Genomic DNA, 20,281 nt, shown 5'->3' with positions numbered 1-20,281 from the left:
CATCATTGATATACACAGAGAAAAGAGTCGGCCCGAGAATTGAACCCTGTGGCACCCCCATAGAGACTTCCATAGGTCCAGACAACAGGCCCTCCGATTTGACACATTGAACTCTATCTGAGAAGTAGTTGGTGAACCAGGCGAGGCAGTCATTTGAGAAACCAAGGCTATTTATTCTGCCAATAAGAATGCGGTGGTTGACAGAGTTGAAAGCCTTGGCCAGGTCGATGAAGACGGCTGCACAGTACTGTCTATTATCGATCGCGGTTATAATATCGTTTAGGACCTTGAGCGTGGCTGAGGTGCACCCATGACCAGCTCGGAAACCGGATAGCATAGCGGAGAAGGTACGGTGGGATTCGAAATGGTCGGTGATCTGTTTGTTAACTTGGCTTTCAAAAACTTTCGAAAGGCAGGGCAGGATGGATATAGGTCTGTAACAGTTTGGATCTAGAGTGTCACCCCCTTAGAAGAGGGGGTTGACCGCGGCAGCTTTCCAATCTCTGGGGATCTCAGACGTTACGAAAGAGAGGTTGAACAGGCTAGTAATAGGGGTTGCGACAATTTCGGCTGCTAATTTTAGAAAGAAATGGTCCAGATTGTCTATCCCAGATGATTTGTAGGGGTCCAGATTTTGCAGCTCTTTCAGAACATCAGCTGTCTGAATTTGTGTGAAGGCGGGGGGGGGGGCATGGGCAAGTTGCAGGGGAGGGTGCAGAGCTGGTGGCCGGGGTAGTGGTAGCCAGGTGGAAAGCATGGCCAGCCGTAGCAAAATGCTTGTTGAAATTCTCAATTATTGTAGATTTATCAGTGGTGATATTGTATTCTAGCCACAGTGCAGTGGGCAGCTGGGAGGAGGTGCTCTTATTCTCCATGGACTTTACAGTGTCCCAAAACTTTTTGGAGTTAGTGCGACAGGATGCAACTTTCTGTTTGAAAAAGCTAGCCTTTGCTTTCCTAACTGCTTGTGTATATTGGTTCCTAACATCCCTGAAAAGTTGCATATCGCGGGGGCTATTCGATGCTAATGCAGTATGCCACAGGATGTTTTTGTGCTGGTCAAGGGCAGTCAAGTCTGAGGAGAACCAGGGGCTATATCTGTTCTTAGGTCTGAATTTTTTGAATGGGGCATGCTTATTTAAGATTGAGAGGAAAGCACCTTTAAAGAACAACCAGGCATCCTCTACTGACGGAATGAGATCGATATCCATCCAGGATACCTGGGCCAGGTCAATTAGGAAGGCCTGCTCGCTAATGTGTAACCGAAAGGTCGCTGGTTCTAATCCCCGAGCCGATTAGGTGAAAAAATCTGTCGATGTGCCCTTGAGCAAGGCACTTAACCCTAATTGCTCCTGTAAGTCGCTCTGGATAAGAGTGTCTGCTAAATGACGTAAATGTATAATAAGAACTAACTGGAACAGCAATAGGCAAGGCATATTGACATGGGAGAGAGGCATAAAGCAATCACAGGTGTTATTTGAGAGAGCTAAGACAACAACTGGTAATGGCGATGAAAGTTTGGGCTGAGGCTAAACAGATAAAACAGGACAGAGTACCGTGTAAAGGAACAGTCCAGCAGGCATCAGCTGTGCACCTGAGTGATCATAAGGTCCAGTGAACAGCAATGTGAGTCCGAGAGCAGTTCGAATTGGTGCTACAGCACAGGCGATCAGGATGCACGGCTGTTGAATTGTGTGTGCTAGCGGGCAGGGGCTAGCAGGTGGATCTTCGTGGTCATCGCAACGGGAAGCCTGTTGAAACCACAGATGATTACGTCGGCAGACCAGTCGTGATGGATCGGCGGGGCTCCGTGTCGACACTAGGAGGTCCCATCCGGTTGACAGAGAGGTAGATAGCCGGGAGATGGGCCTGACTCAAGGCTAGGATATGGAAGGATATGAGTACAGTGAGTACAGTGGCGGTAAACCTAAGCGTTGGGTAACAATGAAAGCGATAGCATCACTGGAGGCACTGATTGAGCCGGTCTCCGTGTGTATGGGGGGTGGAACAAAGGAGCTATTTGAGGCAGTTTGAGAGGGGCTTGGGGCTCTACAGTGAAATTGTATAGGCGGCAGGTAGCTTAGTGGTTAAGAGCGTTGTGCCAGTAACCGAAAGGTCGCTAGTTCTAATCCCCGAGCCGACTAGGTGAAAACCACAACATCCATTCGGTTGAAGCTAGCTAGTTGTGATGATCCGGTGTTAAAGGTCCAGTGATTCAGTGATTCCGGCAGAAAATCTGATATGTTCTGTGGCGATAACGCGCTGTGCAGACTGGCCGATAATAGTCCAGGCTAGAGCTGGCTGGTAGTGAAAAAACCCGCTAACGGTGGCTAATAGCAAGTAGCTAGTAGCTGGCTACTCCCGTCCGGTAGACAGAGAGGTAGATAGCCGGGATATGGGCCTGGCTGGAGGCTAGCTCAAGGTTAACTGGTGCTTGCTTCGGGGGCAGTGGTGATTAGCCAACAGCAACATCCATTTCGTTGCGGCTAGATGGTTGCGATCTGGTGTTAAGGTCCAGTGATTCAGTTATTCCGGCAGAAAATCCGATGTTCTGGGTGAAAACTGCAAGTAGCTAGTAGCTGGCTACTCCCGTCCGGTAGATAGCCGGGATATGGGCCTGGCTGGAGGCTAGCTCAAGGTTAACTGGTGCTTGCTTCGGGGGCAGTGGTGATTAGCCAACAGCAACATCCATTTCGTTGCGGCTAGATGGTTGCGATCCGGTGTTAAGGTCCAGTGATTCAGTTATTCCGGCAGAAAATCCGATGTTCTGGGTGAAAACCGCTAATAGCAAGTAGCTAGTTAGCTGGCTAGCTAGTTTCAACTGGAGATTCTAGATAAAAGGTAAGTAAATAATATAATCCGTTCCACATTGAGTGAGGCGGGTTGCAGGAAAGTATATTTAGTAGAAGGATGAAAAGTGTGATAGGGAAATATATACAACAAAAGACAATAAAAACAAAAAAATAAACAGGCTATTTACACGGACACACTACAGAGGACACAACCACACTGCTACGCCAGCTTGGAACCCTGACCATAAGAGGACGCTCAGTACAGGCCCTGGCTTGGTCACAGTATAATGTTATTCAAAGGTATTTTGATGACCATTAGGGAATCGTAGGAAAAGGTTCCTATTCTGATATGTCCATGGGACATTCAATGATCACAAAGGGACGTTTCATGATGGTCAAGGGGATGTTGCATGATGGTCCCAAGGGAACGTTTTCTGGGGGACTGTTGTCTAGCTCCCTGGAAATTACCAGGCCGTCAGTCACTGAGGACCATGTTAGGACCTTTTTAGGACGTTCTCAGGACTTTCATTTTACTTGTCTTCAGGACGTGGCTTGATGGTCCTTGGGAAACGTTCTTTGGGGGACCTTTGACTAGTTCCCTGTAAGTTACCAGGATGTCACTGAGGACCATGTCAGTGGCTTTTTAGGACGTTTTTACATGTTCTCAAAACTTTCATTTTACTAGTCTTCAGGACATCACGTGATGGTCCCAAGGGAACGTTCTCTGTGTGATCTTTGTCTAGTTCCCTGCAAGTTACAAGGACGTAATAGAGGACCATGTTAAGACATTTGTAAGATGTTCTCAAGACATTTGTTTTCAGGGTGAAATTATTGACAAATGGGGCCTTGCAGTATCTAGAAAATTATGATACGCAATAAGGGCCCACCGGCCTGCAATTATGTCTAGAGCAAACTGACTGATGTAGCCTACTGTTTTTGTCTGGCAAGCACACACACACACACACGCACACACACACACGCAGACATACGCTCTAAAGCAGATTTCCGCCTCACTTATGATCCCCATTTCTCCATCGTTCTCTGCCCCACCTGACCTGACTGTAGCCTATAGGAATCCATAGGCTGAGTCACTGATGAAGTTTAAAGAATAGTTAAGTCTCCGTTCCTCCTGAACCTATGGATCTACACTTCAAATACGGCTCCTGTATAAAACCGTAAATAGATATATCATAATTTGTTAACTAGTTGGGGTATTTAGCAAACCAGCGATACATGTTATGGCTTTTTTGTAGTTGTTAGAGACCAGGAACCCCCAGAATGTACAAGTGAGTGTTCAGGGAGCCAACTGACACCCAATTAAATATACATATATCGCCAGCAGCAAACTCCTTGGACTGAAAATAATGTGTATGCCTCTGAAATACAGAAGCTGTTATATTTTCTCCCCCTCATTACTCTGGCATTTCAAAAGACATCACAGAAAACCACAAACCAATTTGGAAAAAAGTAGAGATCATCACAATTACACAAAAACAGAGGGTTCACAATGGAAAACACATACAGTGATAGCCCTATGATACAAAGCTTTGTATGTAAATGAGATGTCTGTATCCTGTATCCTCAAAAAGTTTTACAGCTGCACCATTGAGAGTATCTTGACTGGCTGCATCACCGCTTGGTATGGCAACTGCTTCGCATCCAACGGCAAGGCGCTACAGAGAGTAATGCGTACGGCCCAGTATATCACTGGGGCCGAGCTCCCTGCCATCCAGGACCTTTATACCAGGCGGTGTCAGAGGAAGGCCCTAAAAATTGTCAAAGACTCCAGCCACCCATATCACAGACTGTTCTCTCTTTTGACTCATCACATACACTGCTACAACTGTTTATTATCTACCCTGTTGCCTAGTCACTTTACCCCTACCTAAATGTACATATCTACCTCAATTACCTCGTACCCCTGCACATTGACTCAGTACTGGTACCCTGTGTATACGCAACGAGTAACCATATCTTGGCTATACAGTGCACTCGGAAAGTATTCAGACCCCTTTACTTTTTCCACATTTTATTAATTTCAGAATAAGGCTGTAATGTAACAAAATGTGTAAAAAGTCAAGGGGTCTGAATACTTTCCGAATGCACTGTATAGCCAAGTTATCGTTACTCATTGTGTGTTTACTCCTCCTGTTATAATTCTTTCTATATTTTCTATCTGCATTTTTGGGAAGGGCCCGTAAATAAGTATTTCACTGTTAGTCTACACCTGTTGTTTACAAAACTTGTGACAAATAACATTTGATTTGATGTGTGTTTGAACTATATTCTGTTGATACTTTTCAGAAATGTTTCAGAAACATATGCACAAATACAGCCTTTAAAGGAAAAACAGAAAACATGAGAGGTTAAGCAGTCTCTGCGATGTTGTTAAAATTCCTACCAGACTGTTTGAACCTTGACTTCATTATCAACACAATTTCATGGAATGTACATACAAGCGAAAAGAGGCCTAAAGCTATCCAGAGATGCATAGCCAACACACACAAACACCTTCCCCTCGTCTATTCACATTAGGTACAACAGTCTCTGACTGTCATTCATCTAATGCCTTGAGGACCGAGACAGTCATGAAAAAATACGTTATGCTTTCTTTGTTCCCGACAAAAGCAGTATTAAGTTATCAGAGCCAAGGGGTAATAGCCTTGCATTACAATCTCAAGTCGCAGTTCTAGCTGTAACATTATGTTAATGTTTCTTAAATGTTGGGTCTCATTGGATATTTAGTTGTACAGTAGTAAAGCTAGAATATTTAGTTAAATCCCCCTGTGACAGTTTATATAAACAATCAAAAATAATTAATGACAATTATGACAAATGACTTGACACTATCCTCCTTGTCATATGATGTCACTAAGGGCGTCATGCACCTCCAAAATCTGAGGGGGCACAAATTATGTGAGAATGGCTAGAGGGGTGGTCCGGAGGGGGGCTAGGCCCTCCGTCCATAAATTGGAGAATTTTGCATTTTTCAAACACCTGAAACAGCTTTTTCCTGCAATCTAGAGCCATAATCATGCTTAATTCTATGTAAAAAAATATGTATATTTTTCTGCATATCTAAGCATACCTCTTGAGCTGTCTGTATCCTCCTGACTGGTGGTTATTGCTTGGTTTTCTAAAGCCTACCAACCATGCCAGCAGCATGCCAGCTAAAATGGTTAGACAAGCTAGCTACTCTAACTTGATTGATAGCCTGAAATGGCTTCTTGGTAGCTATTTATAAGGTTGGGAGATTGGGAACCTATCTGGGCTAGCTAAAGCCAACTTCATAAAAGGGGGTTGTTTGTTTGATTGAGAGCCAGCACCGAGACGGTGTCTGTCTGCCTGTAATTGTGCTTATCACACTGTACATCTCAACCTGGAGTATTCTGCATCTCCACTGCCAGCACTGCCTAATGGCCATTCCCATTGGACAGGTTAAGATAACAGTCTTTAAAAACTCACAAACAAAGAGACAGAAATGTAAACTGGGCATTAATTAATCTCTTTGCTTTTGTACAGTATGAAAATGTATGCACTCACTAACTGTAAGTCGCTCTGGATAAGAGCGTCTGCTAAATGACTAAAATGTAAATGTAAAATGTACTCTCTGGGCTCTTGTGTGTGTGTGTGTGTGTACTGAAGTGTAACCAAAATAGCTCAATAGTGTACTGTAGAACATGAAAAATAGATCTATACACACACAATAAGTAAAAGTTGAACTGTTAATGAGGAGTATTCACATCACATCAGATTCCTGTGTTGTCTTCTCTTTTGCAGAAGGCTATAATATTATTCATAAACAGATTTACCAAGACCCCAGAGAAAATAAGAAGGCCATCTGGCAATGTTGAGATGCACATACAGATGAGGCTAAGTCATATCTATTCTGTTTTCTTTCTTTTTATCCCCCTGAGAAAGTACCTCTGTGTCTTATTTTTTCATTCCGATCATGCCTTGTCCCTCCATTCACATTCAGTCCAGTGCAGCTGTAAAAAAAGAAAGATACATTATCTGAGAGAGAGTCTGGCTTTGTTACTTTCAATGCAGTTTTTTCTCTTCTCCTGTATGGAAGCACCAGACTTTAAAAGAAAGTAAGTGCTGTCATCAACCTGTCAAGCGTCCTTTTGTTACACACACCCACATCCTCTGTCCCTGTGACCGTCCCTGAATGTGTGTGTGTGTATGTGACAAAACTAACAGAGATTCTACTGTACATGGATGACCCATAACATGAGATAATGGCCCAGGGCCTTGCTCATACTCTTCTTTCAGAGACATTGGGTCAACATGTACAGTAGAATCTCTGTGGGTTTTGTCACATACACGCACACACATTCAGGGAAGGTAAAAAAATAGTGATTGATGAATATGATTGATCTTCAATAGAGTCAGTATTCCATAGGGATATGGTGGGCAACAGGGAAAACATGTCAAAGACAGCTATTGGTCCAGCCCACTGGTGGCCGTTTCATGTTTCACTGATGAGATGTTGTAGATCCTTGGAGACTGCCAATCATTTAAGACACATACAAACACTGTTTCCCCTCGTCTTTTTGTGAGCATGCACTATGTGGGATGAACATATATGAAAGAAACCCACAAGAAATGCTTGCTGACATGCAGAGAAAGGCTGGGAGACAAAAGAAAACAATCACATCAATATTTGCCCAACCTTTGGAGTACAGTGCTCCTTACCTTAATTGTCTTAATTTAAAACCCTTCAGAGCTGCTTTCCCCACAGATGAGATTGAGTGTTTCAATCAAAGAGAGGAAATCAAATGGGGTATACATGTCAGCGTGTCCCAGACTGGATCAGAAGGGGTCTGTCTGTGGCGGGTGGATGGGGCTGGTGGTGGGGTGCATGGTCTAGGCAGGGGCTCCTGTGTCCCTGCCTAGACAGGAACTGATTTATGGGCTAACCCTCCCTGTCTCCTCAATGTCACCCTTCAGCACGTCTCGGTCCGTTAGCCGCCACAGTGGAATGTCCATGAGGCCAACCATGTGAGGCATGGGACGGGAGGAGGAGGAAGTGGGGGAGGAAGAGGGGAGGAGGTGTGGGAGGTGGATGAGGAGGGAGAAGAGGTGTAGTCCCGTGTAGCTCAGTTGGTAGAGCATGGCGTTTGCAATGCCAGGGTTGTGGGTTCGTATCCCACAGGGGACCAGTATGAAAAAAATATATACAAAAAATGTATGCACTCACTTACTGTAAGTTGCTCTGGATAAGAGCATCTGCTAAATGACTAAAATGTGAATGTGTTGGAGGAGGAGAGGTTACAGGCAGAGATTCCCAGGTGAATACACCCTTGGAGAAATCAGGCAGCACCTTAGCTGCATCCAAATTAAACATCAATAGGAGACCTATTACCATACCAACATGCGTTGATTGTAACCCTTCTTTAACTCATCTCTGATGTTTGTAATCCCAGGAGGAATTGGCTTTGTCACGTCTCTTGTGATCCATGAAGGATCCTCTCAAGTTGATTCCCATAAAAAACCTTAGACTGTCACGATTCAGACAGACGACCAGAGGACCACAATTGCGTCACACCAGAAAGTTTATTAAACTTAAGGGAAAAGGGAAGTAGGGAGTGAACGAAGGCTCCAGGGGTAACAGGGATCCCGTCCAATGCGCTGGGTCTGTGCCCCCCCCAGTGGCAGCGATGCGTCCTATGAAGCCGGTGGTGGGTGGTCCAGAAGTCCTGGGGGGGGGGAGACACAGACACAACAGGGCGGAATGAAACCAGGCAGCAGTACAGTTCAAGGGAATCCAAAATACGTAGTAGCAAGGCAGAAGGCTGGTCAGAGTTACCGGGATTGAAGAGTAGTCAGGAGTCGTAATGGCAGAAGCAGGTCTGGATCTCCTAAGGCAGAAGAGTATCCAATAAACAGGCAGGTCCGGGGTCACAAAACCAGGGTGAGCCAGAAGCGCGAGCAAACAGGTTCCGGGTGTGAGCTTTGCAGACGATCTGACACCGGAGAGCTGAAAGACAGGGCCTTAAATACTGGGAGAGGTTAGTGGGTAATGCAGCGCAGCTGGCAGAGTAATTAGAGCCGAGCAGAGCAGGGACAGGTGGAGCTAGTTAGGCTGAGTAGAGAGAGGGAGGTGAGCAGAGTGGAAGATAGTGGAAACCAATTAAGGTGGTAACCCGGTGGAGTGAGAGGGCTCATGACAGAACCCCCCCCAAGGGACGGCCCCAGAAGTCCCAAGAGCAACACCACGCCGGGCGGGAGGAGGGAGCCGGAGGAGGGCTAGAACTCCTCCGAACGGTCCGAGTGAACGTCCTCATCCTCGGAGGAAGCCGGAGGGCCGTGGTCGGGAGATGGGACAGGTCCCGAGACAGGATCAGGCACAGGACAGGAAGCCGAGCGGGCCGGACGGTTAGGGGACCCCTCTGGGGCGGCCCCCTACGGATTGCAGGTTGATCAGGATGCCGTTGGTGGAAAGCGGTGATGAGAGTCCTATCCACAATCCGACTAGCTGGCACCCAGGTCCTTTCCTCAGGTCCATAGCCCTCCCAGTCAATGAGGTACTGGAGACCCCCTACCCCCTCCGTCTGGACCGAAGCAGGCGGCGGACGGTGTAAACCAGACCACCATCGACGAGCCGTGGAGGAGGAGGACCAGGCGCAGCAGGGACCAGCGGACTCTCATGGATGGGCTTAATCTTAGACACATGGAAAGTGGGGTGCACCCTCAGGGAATTAGGCAGTTGGAGCCGGACAGCAGTTGGGCTAATCACTCTTATGATAGGGAATGGGCCAATGAACCGAGGTGCCAGCTTCTGCGACTCCACCCTGAGTGGCAGGTTCTTCGATGACAACCACACCCTTTGACCAACATGGTAGGTGGGAGCAGGAATTCTCCGACGGTTGGCCCCGGTAGTGTAGCTGGCAACGGACCTGAGGAGTGTGGCTCGGGCTTGTGACCAGGTGCGGCGACATCGACGGGCAAAAGCAAGTGCAGATGGGCAAGTAACCTCCTCCTCCTGGCTGGCAAATAGAGGAGGCTGGTATCCATAAACACATTGGAAAGGGGACATACCGATGGCAGAGCAGGTCAGAGAATTGTGTGCGTACTCCACCCATGTCAATTGCTGCGACCAGGAGTGGGGGTTGCGTGAAGTCATGCATCGCAGTGCCTTCTCGAGCTCCTGATTAGCCCGCTCTGACTGCCCATTGGATTGGGGATGGAATCCGGAAGTCAGACTGACTGTGGCTCCCAGCAGGTGACAGAACTCCTTCCAAAAAGCGGAGGAGAATTGTGGACCACGGTCAGAAACAACATCCCTTGGCAGTCCGTGGATCCGGAAGACGTGTTCCAGGACCACCTGGGCGGTCTCCTTGGCGGTTGGGAGCTTGGGGAGGAATGAAGTGTGCCATCTTGCTGAAACGGTCAACGATGGTGAGAATGACGGTCATGCCACTTGAAGGGGGCAGCCCCGTGACAAAGTCAAGGGGCGATGTGAGACCAGGGACGTCTGGGCACAGGCAGGGGCTGCAGCAATCCGGCTGGGGGCTGGCAGGACGACTTGTGTTGGTTGCAGATGGGGCAGGCTTGGACGAATTCCCGTACATCCTTCCTCAGAGAGGGCCACCAGAACCTCTGGGCGAGCAGGTTGTAAGTGCGGGTGGAGCCAGGGTGACAAGCTAGGCGGGAGTCATGTCCCCACTGAATGACCTGGGACCTCAGGTCTTCGGGGACAAAAAGGCGGTCAGCTGGGCAAGTGCTGGGACCTGGCTGGTTACGGAGAGCCTCCAGCACCTGTTCCTCAACAGCCCAGGTCAGAGCTGCAACGATGCAGGGACTTGGCAGAATCGACACAGGGTCCTTGGAGGGGGTGTCATCCTTCTGGAATTGACGGGAGAGGGCGTCTGGCTTGGTGTTGCGTGATCCAGGCCGGTATGACAGAGTGAAATTAAACCTGGTGAAGAACAGGGCCCAGCGGGACTGCCTGGAGTTCAACCGTTTGGCCGTGCGGATGTACTCCAAGTTCTTATGATCGGTCCAAACGAGAAATGGAATGGTGGACCCCTCCAGCCAGTGACGCCACTCCTCCAAGGCAAGCTTCACAGCCAGCAGCTCACGGTTCCCTATGTCGTAATTGCACTCAGAGGGGGACAACCGACGTGAGAAAAAGGCACAGGGATGGAGCTTCCTATCCTCCGCAGCCCACTGAGAAATCACAGCACCAACTCCCACATCCGAGCGTCCACCTCCACAATGAATTGCCGGTCCACATCAGGCATCTGGAGGATGGGAGCGGAGGTGAACCTCACCTTGAGGGTACTGAAGGCTTTGTCGGCTGCTGGGGTCCAGGTGAAGGGTTGCTTGGTGCTGGTTAGAGCAGTGAGAGGGGCAGCAACGGTACTGTAGTTCCGGATAAACTTCCTATAGAAGTTAGCAAACCCCAGAAACTGTTGCAGCTTCTTTCTGTTCTCCGGAACTGGCCACGAAGTGACTGCTGATACTTTGGCAGGATCCATTTGGATACTTCCTTCTGCCACTATGTACCCCAGGAAGGCCACTGTCTTGACGTGAAACTCACATTTCTCTGCCTTGGCGTAGAGGGAATTCTCCAGAAGACGATGAAGGACTTGCTGGACATGGCGGGTGTGTTCAGACAGGTTTCTGGAGTAAATTAAGATGTCATCCAGGTAAACGAAGACAAACTTGTTTAACATGTCCCGCAGTACATCATTCACTAGAGCCTGGAACACAGCAGGAGCATTGGTGAGGCCAAAAGGCATAACCAGATACTCGTAGTGGCCTGTTGGTGTATTGAATGCGGTTTTCCATTCATCTCCCTCCCGGATCCGCACTAGGTGGTAAGCGTTTCTGAGATCCAACTTGGTAAAAACAGTGGCTCCCTGGAGCAACTCAAAAGCAGAGGTGAGCAGAGGCAGAGGGTAACGGTTTTTCACTGTGATGTCGTTGAGTCCCCTGTAGTCGATGCAGGGGCGAAGAGATCCGTCCCTCTTCCCCACAAAGAAGAAGCCAGCACCAGCAGGAGATGAAGATGAACGGATTAATCCTGCGGACAGAGAGCCATTGATGTAGTCCTCCATGGACTTTCTTTCAGGAGCAGACAACGAATAAAGACGACCCCTTGGAGGAGCTGTTCCAGGGAGGAGGTCGATGGCACAGTCGTACGGTCGGTGAGGGGGCAGAGATGTGGCTCTTGCTTTGTTAAACACCTCTCTGAGACCATGGTAGCATTCTGGGACATTGGAGAGGTCCGGAGCGGAGTTAGTAGGTACTGGCCGAGGGGTAGTGCGGCAGCAAGCAGGCAGGTTCGGTGGCAGTCCTCTCCCCACTCCCTGATCACCCCGGTCACCCAGTCGAGCTGAGGGTTGTGCCGGGCGGAGCCATGGGTAACCCAGGATGAGGGGTTGGCCTGGAGAGGGGAGCAGGTGAAACTGGATAGTTTCTTGATGGTTTCCGGACAGACCCATCGAGACCGGGGCCGTGACATGAGTGACCGATCCGAGTAAGTGTCCGTCCAGTGCCCGGGCAGGAATAGGAGGTGTCAAACGGAGGTTCTCCAGTCCCAGTTGGCGTGCCAGCTTGACGTCCATTATGTTGGCTTCGGCGCCAGAATCCACCAGAGCAGCCAGGGTGTGAGTTGAGTCAGAGAGGCGGAGGTGAACTTGCAGCAGGGGTTTGCGGTCGGAGGACTGGATGGTCATTGAACTCGACCGGACTCCCCCTACGCCCGGTGAGCTTCGGCCCTTTAAAGGGCAGGTTACCACACGATGTCCATCACCTCCACAATAGAGGCAGAGGTTTGAGGTGAAGCGGCGCTGGCGCTCTGCAGGAGTGAGGGAGGCTCGCCCAATCTCCATAGGCTCAGACTGATCAAGCTGACCTGGGTGAGTGGCAGTAGATGACAGGAGCCCAGTCGGATCTCTCCGAATGCCGGTAGTAGGTGGACCTTGGCGCCCCCTCTCACGGCCGACGGGTCTGTATCCTTCTGTCGATCCTGACAGTCAGTGCGATGGCTTCATCAAGAGTGGAAGGCAGTTCATGGGAGACCAACTCGTCCTTGATATAGTCAGCCAAACTATGGAAGAACGCGTCCACCAACGGTGGTGTGTTCCAAGAACTTCGTCTAGCCAGGGTTCGGAAGTCGATGGAATGGTCTGCGACTGTACGTCTGCCTTGTCGAATACTGAACAGTTCACGAGACGCCTCTGCGGTGGGTGAATCCAGGTCAAACACCTTCAGCATCTCCTCAGCGAACAGGTCGAAGGTTGCACATGCGGGGGTTTGACGTTCGAACTCTGCTGTTCCCCAGAGTCGAGCTCGGCCCGTCAGGTGAGTGATGGCATACCCAACTTTAGCCCCCTCCGTGGCGAAGGTCCTTGGCTGCAAGGAGAACTGAAGTCGGCAGCTAGTCAGGAATGGCCGGACCTGGGTTGAATCGCCGTTGAACCGCTCGGGGTTTCCAATCTTGGGTTCCGGAGCAGCGGCTGCAATGACCGGGGCAGGTAACTCGGGGGCTGGGCTGGTGGGCAGACTGGCTGGGGTAAGGTTGGTGAGGAGTTGAATGAGCATGGCGAGTTGTTGTTGCTGCTGCTGGAACTGCTGCTCATGCTCATCGGTTTCCATGTCGGGGAAAGTGTGCGCTGAGTCCATAATGGTCAGATCGTACTGTCACGATTCAGACAGACGACCAGAGGACCACAATTGCGTCACACCAGAAAGTTTATTAAACTTAAGGGAAAAGGGAAGTAGGGAGTGAACGAAGGCTCCAGGGGTAACAGGGATCCCGTCCAATGCGCTGGGTCTGTGCCCCCCAGTGGCAGCGATGCGTCCTATGAAGCCGGTGGTGGGTGGTCCAGAAGTCCTGGGGGGAGACACAGACACAACAGGGCGGAATGAAACCAGGCAGCAGTACAGTTCAAGGGAATCCAAAATACGTAGTAGCAAGGCAGAAGGCTGGTCAGAGTTACCGGGATTGAAGAGTAGTCAGGAGTCGTAATGGCAGAAGCAGGTCTGGATCTCCTAAGGCAGAAGAGTATCCAATAAACAGGCAGGTCCGGGGTCACAAAACCAGGGTGAGCCAGAAGCGCGAGCAAACAGGTTCCGGGTGTGAGCTTTGCAGACGATCTGACACCGGAGAGCTGAAAGACAGGGCCTTAAATACTGGGAGAGGTTAGTGGGTAATGCAGCGCAGCTGGCAGAGTAATTAGAGCCGAGCAGAGCAGGGACAGGTGGAGCTAGTTAGGCTGAGTAGAGAGAGGGAGGTGAGCAGAGTGGAAGATAGTGGAAACCAATTAAGGTGGTAACCCGGTGGAGTGAGAGGGCTCATGACATTAGACCCTTATTACCCATTCCTGTTCTTAGTCTCTGAACTTCAACTACCCTCGTCACTCTCTCTGCAGTCTATTTTTTTAGATATAGCCATTCAGCCTAGTAGCCTTTCCCGCCTTGGCCTCTCACATCCATTGGTGTCGGTTACTATAATGTTTAGCAGCAGCAGCAGTAGTTCAGCGAGCCCTACACCTGCGCTGTCCTCGTTACGGCAACTCCTTTAATGTGAAACGGCGCTCTGTGTTAGGAGCTTGTTCCTCTGATCTGCAGGTCCTCAGCGTAAGCCATCAATGATTTAGATCAACCCTAGAAGCCCTCTATTCTCTTTTCTCCTCCCTCCTCTACAGGACCCATAGGTGGGTTAGCTAGCAAGTGCTCTCATACATCACTGAAAAATGATCAACCCTGCTTTTCCACATTGGCAGTTCAGACAGCCCTCCTCTTCCTTTACTCCTCCCTTCAATCAGTCACACCTGGTGTCACAATATTCTCAACATGCATTCAATGTAGCTAAATTATTCAGAAAGCCCCCTCTGTCAATTTTAGCTACAGTATCCTTTTATTGCATAGTGGAAACTGCCTCCCTTCCTCCTGTTTTATAACACCACCCCCCTTACTCATGTTTTTCTTTGTAACCATTTTCATCAATCATCTGTTCCACGTCTATTGCTGGCCATGCACTGAGCAGTGCTCTGCGAAATCTTTATCTTGTATCTAAATATAAATTGATGGATTTATGGGAGTCTTAAAACGCTACGCACCACCCAGGAATTCCCTCAATCATTTTGCCTTTAATTAATTAGCTAATTAATTAAATTAAGCTCCAAAGCTGATTTAAGCTACGTTTATGGATTAGGTGTGATGAATAGAAGCAGGGGAGGTGGCAGATTCTTCTCTCCTCTCCTCCTTTGGGAAAGAAGTACCACTCACTAGAGACCATATTTAGTCCATTGATATTTAATCCCCATTTGTCTTTTGATTTCATACCAGATACACCACGCTATGCACCATGTCATTTGTGTTAGCAGTTTTGCCTTTGTGACATGCAAAACGATCGCTGAACGCTCCGTGATTCATCATTAGTGGCAACCAGATGATTAGTCAGTTGTTCGATTAAATCCCCGGCCTTAACCCAAAGCCGACATTGCATAATGAAATATGATATTCTCAGTGAGCGATGGCTTGAGAAAGCGGGTAACAAACATGAACACTTTAGAGCCGGTGGATATACACATGTCCCCCCTCCTTCAATCTCTCTCCACCACCTTCCTCCCTGATGTGTAATTGAAGAAGAGCAGCATTGTGAAATTGAAATCAGACAGGTCAGAGGACGTAGATATGTGGACCATAGATATGCGCATCTCATCTCCTCATGTTAATCCAATGTTAATCTTTGGGATGTATCTCTCTGTGAGAGATGTTTTCTAGATTGGACGTGGTGCTCTGCCGCCTGTGACAGAGGATCGTCTGTACCAGCAGAGCGGTAATCTCATTTCTTACCCTCCTTGCCATTCGCAGTGGGAGCACACACACAGAATAAAACAAATAAGAACAGCATAGATTGTGGTGTGATTACATTGCGATTGAGGGGAGTGTCTGCGTTTGTGCATGTGTAAGGTGAGTATTCCTGTGTGTGTGTGTAGGGTGGGTGTCACGATCGTCGGAAGGAGCGGACCAATACGCAGCGCGTGGAGTGAACATGATGACTTTATTTATAAAGCAACCACGTAAAAACAACAAAAGACGATAGTGAAGTCCTAACGTAACAATACACTGAACTTGGAACAATAACCCACAAAACAAAGGTGAAAACTGACAGTTTAAATAGGCTCCAATCAGAGATAACGAGCCGACAGCTGACACTCGTTACCTCCGATTGGGAGTCATTGACTACAACATACAACACCTAGAAAAACAACCCACAGACCTGCAAACATAGAAATACACCCGACAGAACTACCAACATAGAAAAACACCCAAATCCCCAACAAAACAACATACACTCTAGCTCACATACAAAAGTCCTAGAGCCAGAGTGTCACAGTACCCCTAAAGGTGCGCACTCCGGGCGCACCAGCATCGCTCTAGGGGAGGGTCTGGGTGGGCGTCTGTCCACGGTGGTGGCTCTGGCCCCGGTCGTGATCCCCACCCCACCACAGTCACAAACTGCTTAGTAGGCAGTACCGGACTAAGGGACAGCACCTGACTAAGGGGCAGCACCGGACTAAGTGGCAGCACCGGACTAAGGGGCAGCACCGGACCAAGGGGCAGCACCGGGCTAAGGGGCAGCACCTGACTAAAGGGCAGCACCGGACTGAGGGGCAGATCCTGGCTGGCTGGCTCAGGCGGATCCTGGCTGGACGGCTCTGGCGGATCCTGGCTGGCGGAAGGCTCTGGCTGATCCTGTCTGGCAGAAGGCTCTGGCTGATCCTGTCTGGCAGAAGGCTCTGGCTGATCCTGTCTGGCAGAAGGCTCTGGCTGATCCTGTCTGGCAGAAGGCTCTGGCTGATCCTGTCTGGCAGAAGGCTCTGGCTGATCCTGTCTGGCAGAAGGCTCTGGCTGATCCTGTCTGGCAGAAGGCTCTGGCTGATCCTGTCTGGCAGAAGGCTCTGGCTGATCCTGTCTGGCAGAAGGCTCTGGCTGATCCTGTCTGGCAGAAGGCTCTGGCTGATCCTGTCTGGCGGAAGGCTCTGGCTGATCCTGTCTGGCAGAAGGCTCTGGCTGATCCTGTCTGGCGGAAGGCTCTGACGGCGTTGGGCAGACGGGCAGTTCAGACGGCGTTGGGCAGACGGACAGTTCAGGCCCCGTTGGGCAGACGGGCAGTTCAGACGGCGTTGGGCAGATGGACAGTTCAGACGGCGTTGGGCAGACGGACAGTTCAGGCCCCGTTGGGCAGACGGCAGACTCTGGCCGTCTGAGGCGCATCGTAGGCCTGGTGCGTGGTGCCGGAACAGGAGGTACCGGGCTGAGGACACGCATCTCAGGGCTAGTGCGGAGAGAAGCAACAGGGCTTGCTGGACCCTGGGAACGCACATGACGCCTAGTGCGGGGAGCCGGAACAGGGCATGCTGGACCCTGGGGACTCCCATAACGCCTAGTGCGGGGAGCCGGAACAGGGCATGCTGGACCCTGGGGACTCACATACCGCCTAGTGCGGGGAGCAGCAACAGGACGCACAGGACTCGGGGAACACACAGGAGGCTTGGTGCGTGGTGTAGGCACTGGTGGTACTGGGCTGGAGCGAGGAGGTGGCGCCGGAAATACCGGACCGTGCAGGCGTACTGGCTCCCTTGAGCACTGAGCCTGCCCAACCTTACCTGGTTGTATACTCCGTCGCCCGACCAGTACGGGAAGGAGGAATAACCCGCACCGGCCTATGTGGGCGAACCGGGAACACCATGCTTAAGGCAGGTGCCATGTAAGCCGGCCCGAGGAGACGCCCTGGTGGCTTGATGCGTAGGGCCGGCTTCATGACCTCCGGCTCAATGCTCAACCTAGCCCGGCCGATACGTGGAGCTGGAATGTACCTTACCGGGCTATGCCTGCGTACAGGAGACACCATGCGCTCTACTGCGTAACACGGTGTCTGCCCGTACTCTCGCTCTCCACGGTCAGTCCAGGGAGTAGGCGCAGGTCTCCTACCTGACTTCGCCATACTCCCTTCTAGCCCCCCCCCAATAAATTTTGGGTAATCCTCTCGGGCTTCCAGCCTCGACTCCGTGCTGCCTCCTCATACCACCTCCTCTCGGCTTTAGCTGCCTCCAGCTCTTCACGAGGGCGGTGATATTCCTCCGGTTGTGCCCAAGGACCCTTTCCATCCAGAATCTCCTCCCAAGTCCATGAATCCTTAGGAGGTGTCCACAAATCCTGTCTAGGTAGGTCCTGTTGCCGCTTGTTACGCTGCTTGGTCCTTTTACGGTGGGTTATTCTGTCACGATCGTCGGAAGGAGCGGACCAATACGCAGCGCGTGGAGTGAACATGATGACTTTATTTATAAAGCAACCACGTAAAAACAACAAAAGACGATAGTGAAGTCCTAACGTAACAATACACTGAACTTGGAACAATAACCCACAAAACAAAGGTGAAAACTGACAGTTTAAATATGGCTCCCAATCAGAGATAACGAGCCGACAGCTGACACTCGTTACCTCCGATTGGGAGTCATTGACTACAACATACAACACCTAGAAAAACAACCCACAGACCTGCAAACATAGAAATACACCCGACAGAACTACCAACATAGAAAAACACCCAAATCCCCAACAAAACAACATACACTCTAGCTCACATACAAAAGTCCTAGAGCCAGAGTGTCACAGTGGGCTAGTGAACATTGCCCTAGGTCTCCAGCAGTAAGATGGTGCTCTGGCTCTGACAGATAACAAACAGACTCGCCAAGGGGATGCAAGAAAGTCAATCAATCGGCCACCTTCCCAACCTCCCCTCCATTCCATTCCCAACAACCCCCTGCCATCCCATCGCCAAAGTCCTCATCATTATCAGTATTTAACAATGTGAGCAGCCTTTGAATATGTACCGGCTGCATTTCACAAAGACAATGAAAAACATCAACAAGCAGTGTTTGCTTAGCACACAGCGCAGTTCAAAGAGGAGATCGATCTTCCCTCATTCACATGCTCTGTGGGAGGCAGGAGCAGTGCATTATGGGGTGCTTGACCCTCCATGCTATTCCCCTCCAAACAAGATGGGCTCTGTGTACCTGGCTGGTTGCAACACAGGACAGCCCAGGAAATGCAAAAAACACATACAGTGAGGGAAAAAAGTATTTGATCCCCTGCTGATTTTGTACGTTTGCCAACTGAAAAAGAAATGATCAGTCTATAATTTTAATGGTAGGTTTATTTGAACAGTGAGAGACAGAATAACAACAACAAAATCCAGAAAAACGCATGTCAAAAATGTTATAAATTGATTTGCATTTTAATGAGGGAAATAAGTATTTGACCCCCTCTCAATCAGAAAGATTTCTGGCTCCCAGGTGTCTATTATACAGGTAACGAGCTGAGATTAGGAGCACACTCTTAAAGGGAGTGCTCCTAATCTCAGTTTGTTACTTGTATAAAAGAGACCTGTCCACAGAAGCAATCAATCAATCAGATTCCAAACTCTCCACCATGGCTGTCAGGGACAAGATTATAGACCTATACAAGGCTGGAATGGGCTACAAGACCATCGCCAAGCAGCTTGGTGAGAAGGTGACAACAGTTGGTGCGATTATTCGCAAATGGAAGAAACACAAAATAACTGTCAATCTCCCTCGGCCTGGGGCTCCATGCAAGATCTCACCTCGTGGAGTTGCAATGATTATGAGAACGGTGAGGAATCAGCCCAGAACTACACAGGAGGATCTTGTCAATGATCTCAAGGAAGCTGGGACCATAGTCACCAAGAAAACAATTGGTAACACACTACGCCGTGAAGGACTGAAATCCTGCAGCGCCCGCAAGGTCCCCCTGCTCAAGAAAGCACATATACAGGGCCGTCTGAAGTTTGCCAATGAATATCTGAATGATTCAGAGGAGAACTAGGTGAAAGTGTTGTGGTCAGATAAGACCAAAATGGAGCTCTTTGGCATCAACTCAACTCGCCGTGTTTGGAGAAGGAGGAATGCTGCCTATGACCCCAAGAACACCATCCCCACCGTCAAACATGGAGGTGGAAACATTATGCTTTGGGGGTGTTTTTCTGCTAAGGGGACAGGACAACTTCACCGCATCAAAGGGACAATGGACGGGGCCATGTAACGTCAAATCTTGGGTGAGAACCTCCTTTCCTCAGCCAGGGCATTGAAAATGGGTCGTGGATGGGTATTCCAGCATGACAATGACCCAAAACACACGGCCAAGGCAACAAAGGAGTGGCTCAAGAAGAAGCACATTAAGGTCCTGGAGTGGCCTAGCCAGTCTCCAGAACTTAATCCCATAGAAAATCTGTGGAGGGAGCTGAAGGTTCGAGTTGCCAAACGTCAGCCTCGAAACCTTAATGACTTGGAGAAGATCTGCAAAGAGGAGTGGAACAAAATCCCTCCTGAGATGTGTGCAAACTTGGTGGCCAACTACAAGAAACGTCTGACCTCTGTGATTGCCAACAAGGGTTTTGCCACCAAGTACTAAGTCATGTTTTGCAGAGGGGTCAAATACTTTTT

The sequence above is a fragment of the Coregonus clupeaformis genome, chromosome 15 (genome assembly GCF_020615455.1).
Source record: "Coregonus clupeaformis isolate EN_2021a chromosome 15, ASM2061545v1, whole genome shotgun sequence".
NCBI classification, from domain to species: Eukaryota; Metazoa; Chordata; class Actinopteri; order Salmoniformes; family Salmonidae; genus Coregonus; species Coregonus clupeaformis.
The sequence above is the reverse complement of the archived record's forward strand: the minus strand, read 5'-3'. Positions refer to the sequence as shown.